Source organism: Diabrotica virgifera, chromosome 2 (assembly GCF_917563875.1).
Source record: "Diabrotica virgifera virgifera chromosome 2, PGI_DIABVI_V3a".
Taxonomy (NCBI): domain Eukaryota; kingdom Metazoa; phylum Arthropoda; class Insecta; order Coleoptera; family Chrysomelidae; genus Diabrotica; species Diabrotica virgifera.
The window spans coordinates 86,850,081-86,865,424 of record NC_065444.1 but is presented as its reverse complement, the minus strand read 5'-3'; the positions used below and the strand labels follow the sequence as shown (position 1 = coordinate 86,865,424).

Genomic DNA, 15,344 nt, shown 5'->3' with positions numbered 1-15,344 from the left:
CCTTCAAAATTTCACGTAAACTTGTGTACTGAATGGGCATGACTCATAGTCTTTGACTCTTGTCAAAATCCAATACCATACAACTTGTATGGTACAGCAGCGTGGCAAAGCCAAATGGAATAAATTCATTATTTTTAGTCCAGGGCGCATCTGTTTTGAGATGGACGTTGAGAGGTGACTCAAATTTTTTTGCAGAAATTGCTTGAAAATAACTCAAATAATAATATTTAAGTTATCCTCCCACTCAAAATGGTCCGGAACATGGTTTAAATAATTAAAATGTCAAAATATGAAGGAAAAATTCGATTTTTTTATTGGTTTTTTGATTATAACTTTAAAACTATTCATTTCTGAGGAAAGTCGTACTGACATAAAAGTTGCGTAACTAAATTTTCTACAATATAAAATTGGTTAAAAATTTTAAAAATAGTCACCCTTGTTGCAAAATAGCAATAATTGCGAAAAAAACATACAAAACCAACTATTCGCATTTTACGTTTTTTAACCACTTGTGCTACATTTAGGCCTTCATATTTTACCCAGAAAAACTTTATTATATAGTAAAACAACACTGTAAATTTAATTAAGATCGGTTTGATAGATTCTGCAAAATAAATTTTGCAATCCAGGTTTCGCAAAAAAAATTCATTTTTTTAAATGTTGCAGGACTGAAAATAAAGCAGATAGCAAGTTGAATTTTTTTTGCTTATAGAAGTGTATTGTACGTACCTTTCATTTGCAATTTGAAAAATTAAAATCGATTAATTACCACGGCGTCAGGAAATTTTTTAAATAAACATTAATTTTTGGTGCTACGCGCAGGACAGCGGTGTTCGATTCACACAAGTTGATTTCCACCAAAATTTCTTCCAATCTATCTAATATATTATTTTCTTACTCTATATTTTGTTGTATTTTAATATTTTAACTCCACAAAAATCAAACTAATTTTATTATTGTTTATGAAATATTGTTTAAACAATTGCATATGTTTAAAAATAATAAACTTTTATTCTCTAAGTTAAAATATATGAACAAAGAAAGTTTTTGCTAAAAAAAAGTGTTATTCAAAGGATAGAATATGTGTTTTTATTTTGCAATAAACAAATTTATTTATTTATATCGAAATGTAATAAAAATTAAAATGTATCAATCATTATCAAAGGTCATTGGAAAGCCCAATCAGAGTAAACTATCCGCTGTCCTACGCGTAGCACCAATAATTAATGTTTATTTAAAAAAATTTCTGACGCCGTGGTAGTTAATCGATTTTAGTTTTGCAAATTGCAAATAAAAGGTACAGTACACTTCTATGAGCAAAAAAAATTTCAACTTGCTATCTGCTTTATCTTCAGTCCTGTAAAATTTAAAAAAAATAATTTTTTTTGCGAAAGCTGAATTTCAAAATTTATTTTGCAAAATCTATTGAACCGATCTTAATGAAATTTACAGTATTGTTTTATCGTCTCATAAAGTTTTTCTAGGTGAAATATGAAGGTCCTAAGTGTAGCATGAATGGTTGAAAAATGCGAATACTTGTTTTTGTATAGTTTTTTTTTTCGCAATTATTGCTATTTTGCAACAAGGGTAACTATTTTTTAAATTCATAACCAATTCTATATTGTAGGAAATTCAATTACGCAACTTTGATGTCGGTGCATCTTTTCTCGGAAATGGTTTTCTCCTTCTAAGGTTATAATCAAAAAATGAAGAAAAAAAATCGAATTTTTCCTTCATTTTTTGACATTTTGATTATTTAAACAATGTTCCGGACCTTTTTGAGAGGGAGGATAACTCAAATATTATTACTTGAGTTATTTTCAAGCAATTTTTGCAAAAAAATTTTGAGTCACCGCTCAACGTCCAAATGTACTAATATTTTTACAGATGCGCCCTGGTCTATTTCTGATTGAGCGATTTTGGAACGAAGTCCTCAAACAGGTCGACTTTTATTTTTTAATTATGACATATACTAGTGACTTCATCAAGGTCTTAGTCAAATGGAATTATTTCACAGTAGTCATAAAATATTTATTTGCAAAATTTTTAACTGTTACTCTGTTACCAATGGTAACAGTGGTTACATGGACTCTTCGCCAGTGATGTCAGTGTTTCTGCTCCCTAAGAGAGCACTGGAAGTACGCACTGGTTATAAATGCTTTTCTTTTTAGCTTTATTGGGATGTTTTCCTTCAACACGTCTCTTAGTTTGCCATACACTGCTCATCCTAAAGCTATTTTTCTAGATAATTCGCATGCTTGTTGTCTACCTATTTGTATTTCGTGGCCCAGATAGATGTATTTGTCACCTGTTATATTATTATGTCTAGACATCTAGAATATAAAAATGTAATTACTAAATTGGTCAACGGTATATTCCATCGAATATTTAACTGGCCATACATACCTACGTCGCAAAATAAACTAATTATTGGTGTGTCTAAAATAACAACATTGTAAATAATGCGAAAAATTAGGAAAAACTCATCTTTATACATGAGAAAAAAATCAATTTTGATATAATGTATTGGCTCATTGTGATACTTAATGGATTTTATTAATTCATACATATTGTTTTAGATAATAATAATTACAGCAATAAAATATGTTGACACACGCCGAAGGCTTAAAAAGCTAACAAGTATTTTAAATTATAATATTTACATTTTGTTTAATCATATAATTATATAGATTAGTTGGATAATGAATGGGGAGCCCTAGCAGGGATTTTTGCAGTTACTCGAGCGAGTCATAAAATCACATGGAGAGCAACCTTGTACCCTGTGTATGTACGTCTACCATATATCGTACCTCCTCTCAAACAGTGTCATAACTCAAAAAAGCAAAATATTGAAAAAATGACGTTTAAAATTTGTGCTAGAACTTTTCCGGGTTTAATTCAAAAACTGTTAAAATTAGAATAGTAACTGTTTTAGTGAGTTACAAAGATTTTAAAGCTCTACAAAATAGTGTATTAATTACGCTAAAAATATTAATTTTTTTTGAGTTGTGACACTATACAGATAAAATAACGAAAATTTTACGAAATATTATTTATCAAAAGTGACGTTTGCAGTACGGAATATAATATCATTTTTATTATCTGGTTAACATACTATTTTTAATTATGTTACTTTAAATACAAATATCAACATTAAACGAAAAATAATGCAAAAATAAACATAAATAAGTGATAAATGTGTCACTTTTCTTGAGCACATACGAAGATTGTTTTGAATAGAATAATCACATAAGCTGTCTTAACTCGACAAACGACGCTTTATACACATCTGAGATGGACAAATTATGTCTTGAACAAGTCAATATGTGACACTTTTTATGTTCGGTTCACAGTCGATTTTGGTTAATCATATAATGACTCTAGTGTCAACTAATGACAATTACTTGAACTATAAACGTAACGCTTTTTGAGATAAGATTTTGTACTTTTATTAAACTATTGGTGCAATAAAACAGATTTAATTTTTTTCAAGTTGTGACACTATTTGAGCGGAGATGCGATAATACAGGGGAGTTCGTTAACCCATTTACGGTCAAAAGTACGTAAACGTAACCTTTATTGTTAATTTTTTTTGCCCTGAGGAAATTTTTTTTAATGTTTTCTTTTTGTATAAATAACATCTCAATAGATTGGGGCATATAGTATCATTATTCTTTTAACAAAAATATTACTTTTTAAATATTTTAAGATTATTAAAATTTTACATAATTTAATGATTTATGCACATCTTCATACACATTTTTTTTTCCGAAACTAATTATAAACGTAATTTATATTTTCTATGCTGTATTTATAAATTATATGTTGAACTTTTTATTATTCTAAAACTTATTCACACATTCTTAAAAATAAAGCCTATAATTGCATATTTATACGATGGGTGCGTATAGGCACCTTTGGCCGAAACCATACTATATTTTTTTCGTTAGACGTCATTACGCTTCAATTACTATTTAAAGAATTTCTATGTGCTGTAAACGTTATATTTGTTTTCTTTTTGACTTGAATTAGTTTGACACTTTCCTTATGTTTATTGGTTTTACATTCCATGGCTCTGTTAGAAGACGACTCAGATTGTAAAAATGCTGACTCGCTTGATATGGTTTATGTGCCATGAGAAACAGATGAAGTTTCCGATGTAGAAGACATTGATGATAATATTGTTGGTGAAGGAGGAATGAAGACACATATTACAGGTACATATGAAATGCAAGTGAATGGGAATTCTGACGATTTAGTGGAGTCACTGAAGGTTTTCACCTCCGCTTTCGTTGAACCTTTATTGATTTTCATGAAAATTGGTGAGAAATTAGAAGATACTTCAAGGAACAAAGGTGATGTGATGCCAACTTGCGCTTTTACCCTGGGGGTGGATGCCACCCCTTCTCGGGGGTGAAATTTTTTTTATTAAAAATAATACCAGGAATCGATAGAGGGGCAACTTCTAAACAAAATTTGTTACATAAAGTTATTAACATAAATCAATACTTTTTGAGTTATTAAATATCAAAGATTTTATTTTTTCTTAAAAAAAATGCATGTTTTAAAGCTGTTTTTCACGTACTAATCATAAAGCATTAAATCATTAACTATAAGCTTTTGTAAAAAAGCTAGAATTACCCAAATTAGAGATAATAAAAAATTTAATTTACTCCTTACTTAAAGAACTAAACTTATGTTATTTCAAAGTAAGTTATGGGTAACTGAATGTATATTTTTTTCGACGAGTACTCAAATCTAAGTATTTAAGCTTACATAACGGAAAAACGATGCATTTGGTAGAATATACTTGTAAAACACTTCGAATTACCTATCAAATGAGCTCCAGTAGAAGTTAATAGCATCAAAATTAAGCAAGTTATGATGAAAATAAGAGAGCCCTTTCGACTTTTTTAGGAAAAAGTGAAAAATAAAACATATGCCATTTCCACAAAAATTAAAATTTGTACGAATCCTCACAAGAATTTTTTTAGGTTAACATAGTTAATGATTTCAACAATTTTGACCGGTTTATAATGCATATTTTTGAAAAAGAAGAAATAATTTAAAAAAATCAGAATTTTTAAAGATATCGTACTTTTCATTTTCTTTTGATAATAACTCCAAAAATACTCAATATACGTAAAAAATGACATAATAACTAAATTTTAGTTTTTTCAGTTCCAAATACTTTACCCATTATTTCCATGGAATAAAAAATAACCGAGATAGAAACGTTTAAAATTTCAATTTTGCTGAGAGAACCATGTAACCGGGGCCATTAAACCTTTTACTTTTAAAAAAGTAAGAGGTTTAAAAGACTAGCTTTGACGTTTCTTAATAGCTCTTAGAATCAGCTTTTAACTGGTTTTTAGGCGAACCTGATATCTTAAAAATTAACGGAGTTATTTACAAAAAAACACTAACATTTTTAGGAAAAATTTTTAAAAGATAGATTTTGAAACATTTTTGGGGCATAAATTTTAATGCTATCAACTTGTTCGAGGGCTTATAAAATCGAGGCGTCGTAGTGCTGTGTGTGTTGTATTTTTCTTTTAAAATGACCAGTTCGTTTATATTTTAAGTACTTTCAACTTATTTCATCCATACTAACTGTACTTCCACTTTTTACAACACACTACACCACTGTTTCGCTCTAAAACAAATGGCCGACCATTTTGGACATGAAAGAACAGAGGATGAGTTTAGTTTTATTGTTTTTTACAAGAAGCATAGTTTAGTCTGTACGATAACCAAATTGATTCACTTAAGAGCGTTTGGTTTTAATATAGCCTACTAATTGCTTTTAAGAAAGCAACTTCAAATAAAATTTAAAAAATAGTTTAAAGGAATATGTTTTACTGACATAATAGTCTTGAGATCAAGTAGTTTTAATAATAGGTTTTTTTGGTCATATTAGGAAAATCTTTAAAACTGCAATAAAACTGAAAGGTAACAAGCTAGAATCTAATAAAACCAAACAGTCCGGAAGTTCTTCATGTTTAAATCATTCAAAGACGAGATGCTAAAAATGTTAAAAGATCAAATTCCTGATGTCCCAAGACCTTCGTGCAGCTCGCCTGAATTGTCATTTGCGAAAGTAGTTCAGAAAGCTCCTATTGTGCTAATTACACCCAAAGATCCAAAACAATCTTCTTCTTCTACCAAATCCGAGTTAATCCGTAAAATTATTTATTTAGCGTATGGCTTAAGTATATCACAGAATATAGTTAGATTTATGCATTATACAATGCATCACAAACAGATGTCCAATTTTTTTATATATTCGATTGACCCTTCGGTTGCCATTACAAAGTCTATAGGGTCGCCTGTGTATGCTCTGCGTGGGCAGTCCTGAACAATGTGACTGATCGTCTGTCTTGCAGCGCCGCAGTCACAAGAAGGCGAGGGGAGTTTACCCCATCTGTGGAGGGAGTCGGCGCATCTTCCACAGTTTGTTCGAATTCGATTAAGGGCTGCCCAAATCTTACGGGGACGTTCAAATTCGCCAGGTTTCCCTATGATGTCCGGTAGACTATGGTAATGCGGATCTGTCCTACTTTCCCAATCTTCTCTCCATCGGGTATTTAAGTCAAAGTTGGATTGCTGCAGCGCTTGAGCAGATTGTAGAGGGGGTAACCTGGATCGGAGACGGTTTCCAAGAATATCGGGGATGTCGTTGTGGACTAGAAGCTGGCGACTGTCCATTATTTTGTTATATTCTTTAACCAATGCATGTTCGCGGCGTAGGTTGGGTGGTGCTATATTACTAAGGGTAGGTAGCCACATTGTAGGGGTGGGCTTAATTGTGCCTGTTATCATACGCATAGTACGGTTTAGTTGGGTGTCGACCAGGTGGGTATGCCTGCTATTTAGCCACACTGGAGCACAGTATTCTGCCACCGGATATATCAGGCCAAGAGCAGAGGATCTTAATGTTGATGCTGTGGACCCCCATGTAGTGCCGCAGAGTTTCTGTATTATATTGTTGCGTGTTTTCAATTTTGCTGCTGTTTTCGTCAGGTGTTCTCTGAATGTGAGCGTTCTGTCTAGAGTAACCCCAAGGTATTTCGGGTATTTATTGTGTTTTAACAGCTTGTTATTAAAATCCGTATTAAATCCGTAAAAATGATCCTATTAAAGAAAACATCCAGGTTACACAAGTAAAAGAAATCAACAAAGGCGGTATAGCGATCCGTTGTGGTAACGATTCGAAATTTCAAGATTTAATGAACTCTACAATGAACAATAAATATAATATTAAAGTAATTTCTCCTCTTAATCCTCGTGTACGTATTGTCGGTATTTCTGAAAATTTAGATAAAGTTATCCTGTTAAATATGCTTAAAGAGCAAAATCATAGCGTGCTATCAAGTGACTGCGTTTGTGATGTAATATCGGTCAGTCCCTTAAAGAAAAATCAAAGTGTATTTCAAGCTATACTTCAAGTAGATCTGGCTACCTATCATCGTCTTTTAAATTATGAGCATGTTGTTGTGGGTTATGATTATTGTAGAGTATATGATGCTGTGGAGGTTAGGCGATGTTTCAAATGCTGCGGTTTTCATCACTTCGCAAATAATTGTCAAGCAAATCAAGTAGTCTGTCCAAAATGTTCTTTAAGTCATCAAGTCTCTGAATGTAAGTCTACTGCTTTAAAATGTATAAACTGTGTTAATTATAACAAACGTGATGGAGTTCAGACGATTAATACTGACCATGCAACATGGGATAAATCCTCATGTCATGTATTCAAGCATACGCTGGACTCATTTAAGGCTAATATACTTGACATTAAATAGCAACCACAGAAACAATTTATTAAGCCCCAGGTGAAGAATAATGGAAGCCCAAAACTAAATATTGAAGTATATTACCAAAACTGTCGCAGTTTGCTAGGTCGGACTCAATTGGTTTACACTAACCACGGCTCCGTTCCTGGTACCCATAAAATTTGTGCGTTCACTGAAACTTGGTTAAATTCTAGTGTGTATGATTCGGAACTTTTTGATCCTGAATTGTTTACTGTGATTCGTTCATATCGGGACTTTTTAGCCACTGGGACAACTAGAGGTGGAGGTGTACTATTAGCAGTTAATAAAGCATTAAATGTTATTCCTATTGATGTCTACTCTATATGTGCTGCTATTGCTGAAGTCAAATTAATTGATGTAGTCATAAGCAAAGTTGTATCAAAGAAAATAATTTTTTATCTCGTGTTAGTATATATACCTCCGCAAACACCTCTAGCTGAACTAGAATTATTCCTAGAGTGTTTAGAAACAGTTGAATGCCTTTTTAACGAAACAGTATTAGTCTTGGGTGATTTTAATATACCGGAATATACTCAAGGCATTACTACCGGTAAATCAGTGGCCGTGCAGAATGTTGCAAATTTCTTTAATCTATCGCAATATAATCATGTAGTTAATCATAATGAACGAATCCTAGATTTGGTATTTTCTAATATATTTTGTAACGTATATCAGGCAATTGACTATGTTGTTCCCATGGATAACCATCATCCACCGCTCATCATTGATTTTAGTATTAAAAAAGAATTTAATGAAATCAAAATCGACAGTAAGCAGAATTTTAACTTTAAGAGAGCCAACTTTATAGAACTTTATAATAAACTCTATTTATCTGACTGGTCTTTTCTTTCCACTGATCTTGGTTAAAAGAAGCAAACTAAACGTTATCCGTTTTGGTTCAATGGTGATCTGATTAATCTTCTGAATACTAAAAATAGAGCTTGGAACGCGTACAAAAAATCTCGTAATATTCAAAATTACACTGAATTCAAGAGAATTCGTTCAGAATTCAAATACTTTAATCAAATAATATACAAGCGTTATGTGTCTCAACTAGAACTCAATCTTAAACAAGATCCTCGTAGCTTTTGGTCGTTCATAAACTCCAAGAAAACAAATTGTTCTATTCCTGAAACTATGTCGTATAATAATATAAAGCTAGAGACTTCACAGGATATTGCCTCATCATTTGCCGATTTCTTCTCAAAGTCATACACCGATATTTCTCCTCCCGACCATATCACTCCCAAATTAAATACATATATTGCCGAACAATTGCACATTCCCGCTTTTACAAAATCTGAAATTGAACAGGCCATAAGGAAGATTAAGCCGAACATGACGATGGGACCAGACAATATTCCTGCATTTCTCATAAAAGATTGTGCCCACGTATTTTCAACTCCTCTGTGTACTTTATTTAACTGCATATTATCCAGTTCGGTCTTTCCCACACAATGGAAAGTTTCTAAAATTGTCCCTGTGTTTAAGAAAGAAAATCGAACTTCTATCCAAAACTATAGGCCTATTGCTATCATATCCAACTTTAGTAAAATTTTCGAGATATGTATAAATAAACACCTTTACACCCACATTTCACCATTCATAGTTCCCCAACAGCACGGATTTATCAGTGGTAAATCTACTTTAACAAATCTTGTTAATATCACTCAATTCCTGTGTGAAGCATTAGACAGAAATGCTCAAGTCGACGTCATATACACTGACTTTTCCAAAGCTTTTGACCGCTTAAGTCATAAAATTCTACTGAATAAGCTCAGTTCTATTTCAATCACACCTACGCTGTTACAATTATTTAACTCTTATTTTACAGATCGATGGCAATATACACAAATTAGAGGTTTGAAATCAACCCCTTTTCCTCAGTTATCCGGAGTACCTCAAGGTTCAATTGTAGGGCCGCTACTGTTTGTGATATTCGTTAATGATATTGTTGATGACCTAGATGTTCATTCACTAATTTATGCGAACGATTTAAAATTATTTTTTGAAATTAAGTCACCCTCCGATTGCATTAGACTTCAAGAAAATTTAAATAAAATCAGTATATGGTGTGACACTAATTGTTTGCAGCTAAATAGTCTAAATGTAATGTTATGTCTTTTTCTAGAAGCCCTTCTCCAACACACTACGATTACCATATACATAATACTTCCATTTGTCGCCCCAGCTCTGTTAAGGACCTGGGGGTCATATTTGACTGCAGACTATCATTTGTTCCACACATCACTAATATCGTTGCGGGTGCGTTTAGTACTCTAGGTTTCATTTTACGAAATGCGAAAGAACTTACCGATATTGACACTTGCAAATTTTTATATTCATCTCTTGTTCTCCCCAAACTCGATTATGCATCGATAGTTTGGTCTCCAATTTATCAAAATCACACAACTGTTTTGGAGTCAGTACAGAGGCGGTTTTTAAAAAGTATGCACTTTAAATCCACTGGCATTTATCCTGCTAGGGGATTTTCTGAAGAGCTACTTCTCGATAAATTTAAGATGCAAAGTCTTCAGCGTCGTAGAATAACTCAATCTTTATGCTTTTTATTTAAAATTATTAACAATCAAGTAAATACTCCTGAGTTATTGCAACTTCTTAATCTCCACGTACCACGTGTTGCTTCTCGTACTTCACAAACGTTTTATGTTAACAGAGCCAGATCAAATATTTTGGTGCAGTCACCTCTAGTACAAATGCAAGCTCACTACAATGCGAACTCTGATCTCTTTGACATCTTCAATTCTAATTTACGCATTCATTAAGAATACTGCTAACGATATTAGGTTGCAACCAGTCACTTTTTAGCATCTTGCTGTTATATTATATATTTATTCTGTATTTTTGTATTTAATTGTTTTACATACTATGTATTTTCTGTTTTTCTTTAATTACTTTATAAGTTTTTGTTCGTCGTTGTTCGTATGTGAGTGTGTTTTTCTCATTTTGAGTTTTTTCACACACTTACATATAAACGGCGTTTATGTAGTCTATGTATTTTATACTGTTTTGTTGTTATGTTTATGATCTGTAAACGGTAAATTTACTAATACGCTTAATACACTAACCCAGATTGTAATTGGTCCAGTACTGTTATTTGGGTACTAAATAAATAAATAAATAAATAAATAAAACTGATTATGGTTTGTTTTTACACCAAGAGGAGTAATTCAAATTTACAGCGCCGTAATGCTTGTTTGTAATTGGTTCAACCTCAGGAAAGTTTACTCCACTGTTACGAAATGTTGACACTAATGACGTTTAGGAAATTTTGACATTGGCATTTCTTACGGTCAGTTAAGTTATATCAGCGATTATTTGTGCTTTGTGCGTTATTCCTTTAATTTTTAGATTTTTAGTGTGCTTTTTTATAAAAAACAGTTGTGTTTAGAACTTTTTGCGACGTATCAGTATATTATAATATTTTTATGGATTACCGTCGAATGCCGATATGATCAACCGAAAAAGAAGATGTATCTGCTGATATTTCTAGTGACTATCTTGGGTGCGAATCTGTCTTTTTAGTTTACTCATCTTGGTTTAAAAACAAACTATAGTTTTAAATTGAACTGAGAATTAACCATTTTAAACTACAATAAGACAAATTATCTATTAAGCCTAATTAGTTTTATTTGATACTTTTATTAGATACTTTGAAACTCGTGACAAATGCTTAACAGTTTTAAAGTTCCAGCAGTATATCTACAAGGTAACTTTAAAACCATTATCTTCTTATTTACCACAATAAAACCTTTACAAACCTTAAATAAAACTAAAATGTTTTTATTGTGCTACTTGGGTAGTTACGTTATGATCTACTTACTTCCAAATTTTGGATCACTATCTCAATCACGAACGTAACAAAAAATCCCTTATAATTTTTGTATTCACCCCTACCCCCACCCCTTTGTCGGCCATGCAGATTTCCGCCCCTAAAGATTTTACTTAGTTACGTCATGGTCTACTTTTTCCCAAATTTTGGTGCACTATTCGCCATCATTAAAGACACAAAAACCCCTTATAGTACCCTCGTCCCCCGCTCTGATTTCCACCCCTGGAGATTTTACTTAGTTATGTCATGGTCTACTTATTCCCAAATTTTGGTGCACTATTCTCCATCATTAAAGACACAAAAACCCCTTATAATTTATATATTTACCCCTGCCCCCACCCCTTTGTCGGCCACGCAGCGTTTCGCCCCTGGAGATTTTACTTAGTTAAATCATGACCTACTTATTCGCAAATTTTGGTGCACTATCTCGATCATGAGCGCCAGAAAGAAATAATAAAAACCGCGACTTTGACCCCTTATAACTACCCTCGTCCCCCACTCTGGTTTCCGCCCGTTGGGGAAGTCATGTACACAACTAATTCAACATATCCCCGTATAATTTTTCCATATTACTTATCACGCACAAAATCCGCTTCTACCTCTCCGACTACTAGGACATGTCAACTTTTAAATTCAAATAGGCACTGTTTAAACATAAATTTAAATATACAGACATACATTTTCTAATCTAAATATCAATATATTGGGTTTTTGTATTTAATGTTTTGACGTTTATAAATAATTTCAAAATTTCACCTTGTATTATTCATAATACATTTTTTATACATTATACATTTTTTAATATGGGGTTGTTAAGGAGCTTTTGAGAGTATAAAAATATCAGGGTGATTCATTAAAACTAAAGATCATGAACTACTCTATACGTGCGTCAATCACCCTGTATATTTAAATTTATGTTTATAAAGTGGCCATTTGAATTTAAAAGTTAACGTGTCCCAGTATTTTTATAATTTTCTAAAATAAAGACACAAACAAGTTTATTCCATACGTGGTTTCCATACTTTCCATACTAAACCATGATTGGAAACCATATGGAAACCATGGTTTCCATACTAAAATTTCAAAATTTCATCTTATGTTATTCAGAATACACTCTATATGATATATATTCTGTAGTTCGTTGTAATCAATTTGTTAAGCAGTTTTTAAAAATATAAAAATATACAGGGTGCTCCCTTAAAAGTAAAGCTTACGGAGTTTGCTAGAGTTGCATGAATCACCCTGTAATTTAAACTTATGTTTAAAAAATGCACATTTATAGAACTCAACGGGTCTCAGCGTTTTATATCTTTTTTTTAAGTGCCTATCCGTTCCGGATGTTGGCGATCATCATGGCTATCTTGACTTTGTTTACCGCAGCGCGGAGCAGTTCAGTGGTAGTCGTGTTATACCACTTTCGTAAATTTTGAAGCCAGGAAATGCGTCTTCTTCCCGGTCCTCTTTTACCATTTACCTTCCCTTGGAGAATCAGTTGGAAAAGGCCGTAACGTAGCGTTTTTTATAATTTTTTGAAACAATGACAGAAATAATTTGATTCCATAAGTGCATTTCACATTGTATAAAAAGCTGAACTAATAAAGTGTTTACCCAGTGCAAGTTTCACTTACACAAGGTATCTTAATAAAAATACATTTGGAAATGCTTTGTGGGTATTTCAGATATAAAACAAACGTGCCTCATGGCAGGATATTATTTTATTTTAATGGCCGAGAATTCATTATCAGTACGGACAAATTGATAATTATTCTATTAACATACTGGTATCGCATAAATTATTTTACTAATCTTAAAACACTTTTATGAATCCAATATCCATGTACTCGTTTAGGTTTTTCGTAAATAGGAATAATGTTTAACTCAAGACACTGCTATTCTGATCCAAGTAAGTAATTATCAATCAAATTTTCTTTCCCCACTGTATTTTAAGACCTCATTATTATAGGGATATGAGGTCCTGGAGCTTGTCTGTTTTTAATTTAAATAAGTTGTACATAGTTTATTTCTTTGATGACTTTCCAGCTTTTTATCATCATCAAAATGACCAATGTTCTGTTTCTATCTTGTTTAAATTTTTATATACAATAATGGGTTTTTAAATTTTACAAACTTTTTTTGCGTTCGATTTAGGTCGTATTCCTAGCCTTTAGTAAGTCATGTTCTACACTATTTTCTAATACTTCTTATTTAAGAATTACTTTCGTTGGCTTTGATAGTTTTGTTGCGTTCAGGTTAATTTTACTGGTCCTAGATGTTTTTTTACAGAATCTGTTATTAAATTGTATTGTCTCTATATTGTGTTTCTTGTGAATCTTCTGAGTATTTTCATTTCTACTGTTTCCACCACTCTCCGTGTTTTGGCTCTGTCGGGTCTTGTTCACGATGGGTACATCATTATTGGTTTTATACTGGCCTTATCGATTCTTCAGTTCATACCACAGTTAAGGTACCAGTTACACCATATATTGTTATTAAGGAATCCTGCTAATCTATTTGCTTTTTGTACTTGATCTTTTACTTACTATTGTGTCCCTCCAGCAACACTTGTTGTAGTTATTCCTCAGTTTCCTGACCTTCCAACGAAACGCAAACAAAAACACATAAATAAGATAAACCCAAACTACACTTTTCCTATAACTAGTGTGTTTATTTTGTTGGATTTGTCTGTTAGGGGAGTGCAATTAGAACGAAAACATGCATTGTTTCGGAAAAATTCAAACAAGCTCATATTTTCCTAAAGCTTTTTTTGTTAGTTTATATACTTGTTAAAGTAAAAAGTTCTACTTTCAGATTTGGCCCCTAATTGTTAATTAATTGTTTAAACAATAACAATTTTTTTTGTATAAATAATTTTAAAAATATCATTAAATTCATCATTTTACTTTGATCAAATATGTTTCTATTTTGTTTTTGATTATATTCTTCATAAAATTCTTTGGATAGTCAAAAATCTAAAACTCAACTATCATTTATATCAAATTTTATAAATTTTATACGAGTTATGTTAAAAATATGAATTTCGTTAAAGAGTAAAGTACCTTTATATTCCAGAATATCAAAAAATGATATTGTGAAAAGTTGTTTGAAATTAAAAACTATGTTTAAATATACAATTACATCATTCTAATTGAAAAAAAAAATTTCAATTTTTTCTCAATTTACGGATACCTACTTATCATCATTTTATTACAATTATGATAACTATTTTATTATCACTTTTACGAAAAAAAGTTTTTCCTCATAAAATGCTCTCCCTGGTCTAAAATCTAATATACAACCATCAGATATCCAATTTTTTAAATTTTGTAAGAGGTATGTAAAAAATATTAATTTTTCAAGAGTTAAGTGCCTTTATTATTCACAATATTTTAATTAGAAGGATGTAATTGAACACTAAAACATATTTTTTAATTCGAAATAACTTTTCTTAATAACAATTTTCGATAGTGTGAAATGTAAGGACACTTTACTCTTGAGTGAAATTCATATTTTTTGACATACCTCGTTTCAAATTAATTAAATTTAATATTTGATGATTGCATCTTAGATTATATACGATTCAGAGTATTTTATAAGGAATACCTTTTTTTCGTAAAACTGATAATAGAAAAGGTATCAAAAGGTTGCAACTTACGCAGACATACTGTATAAGAGCTAAA

The 15,344-nt window shown here is 31.6% G+C and overlaps 1 protein-coding gene across 3 annotated transcripts in view; it reads left to right on the top strand.

Moving 5' to 3' along the window:
• Positions 1 to 15,344, top strand: part of LOC114331819 (protein croquemort) — a 317,116-nt gene that overhangs the window by 47,142 nt on the left and 254,630 nt on the right. Inside the window, exon 1 of one of the 3 annotated variants that reach the window (XM_050643840.1) lies at positions 13,552 to 13,570. The exons of the other annotated variants lie outside the window; for them this stretch is intronic. The gene's annotated coding sequence lies outside the window, so the exon portion shown is untranslated. Of the gene's footprint in view, positions 1 to 13,551; positions 13,571 to 15,344 lie in introns of those variants that run through there. 3 annotated transcript variants of the gene reach the window in all.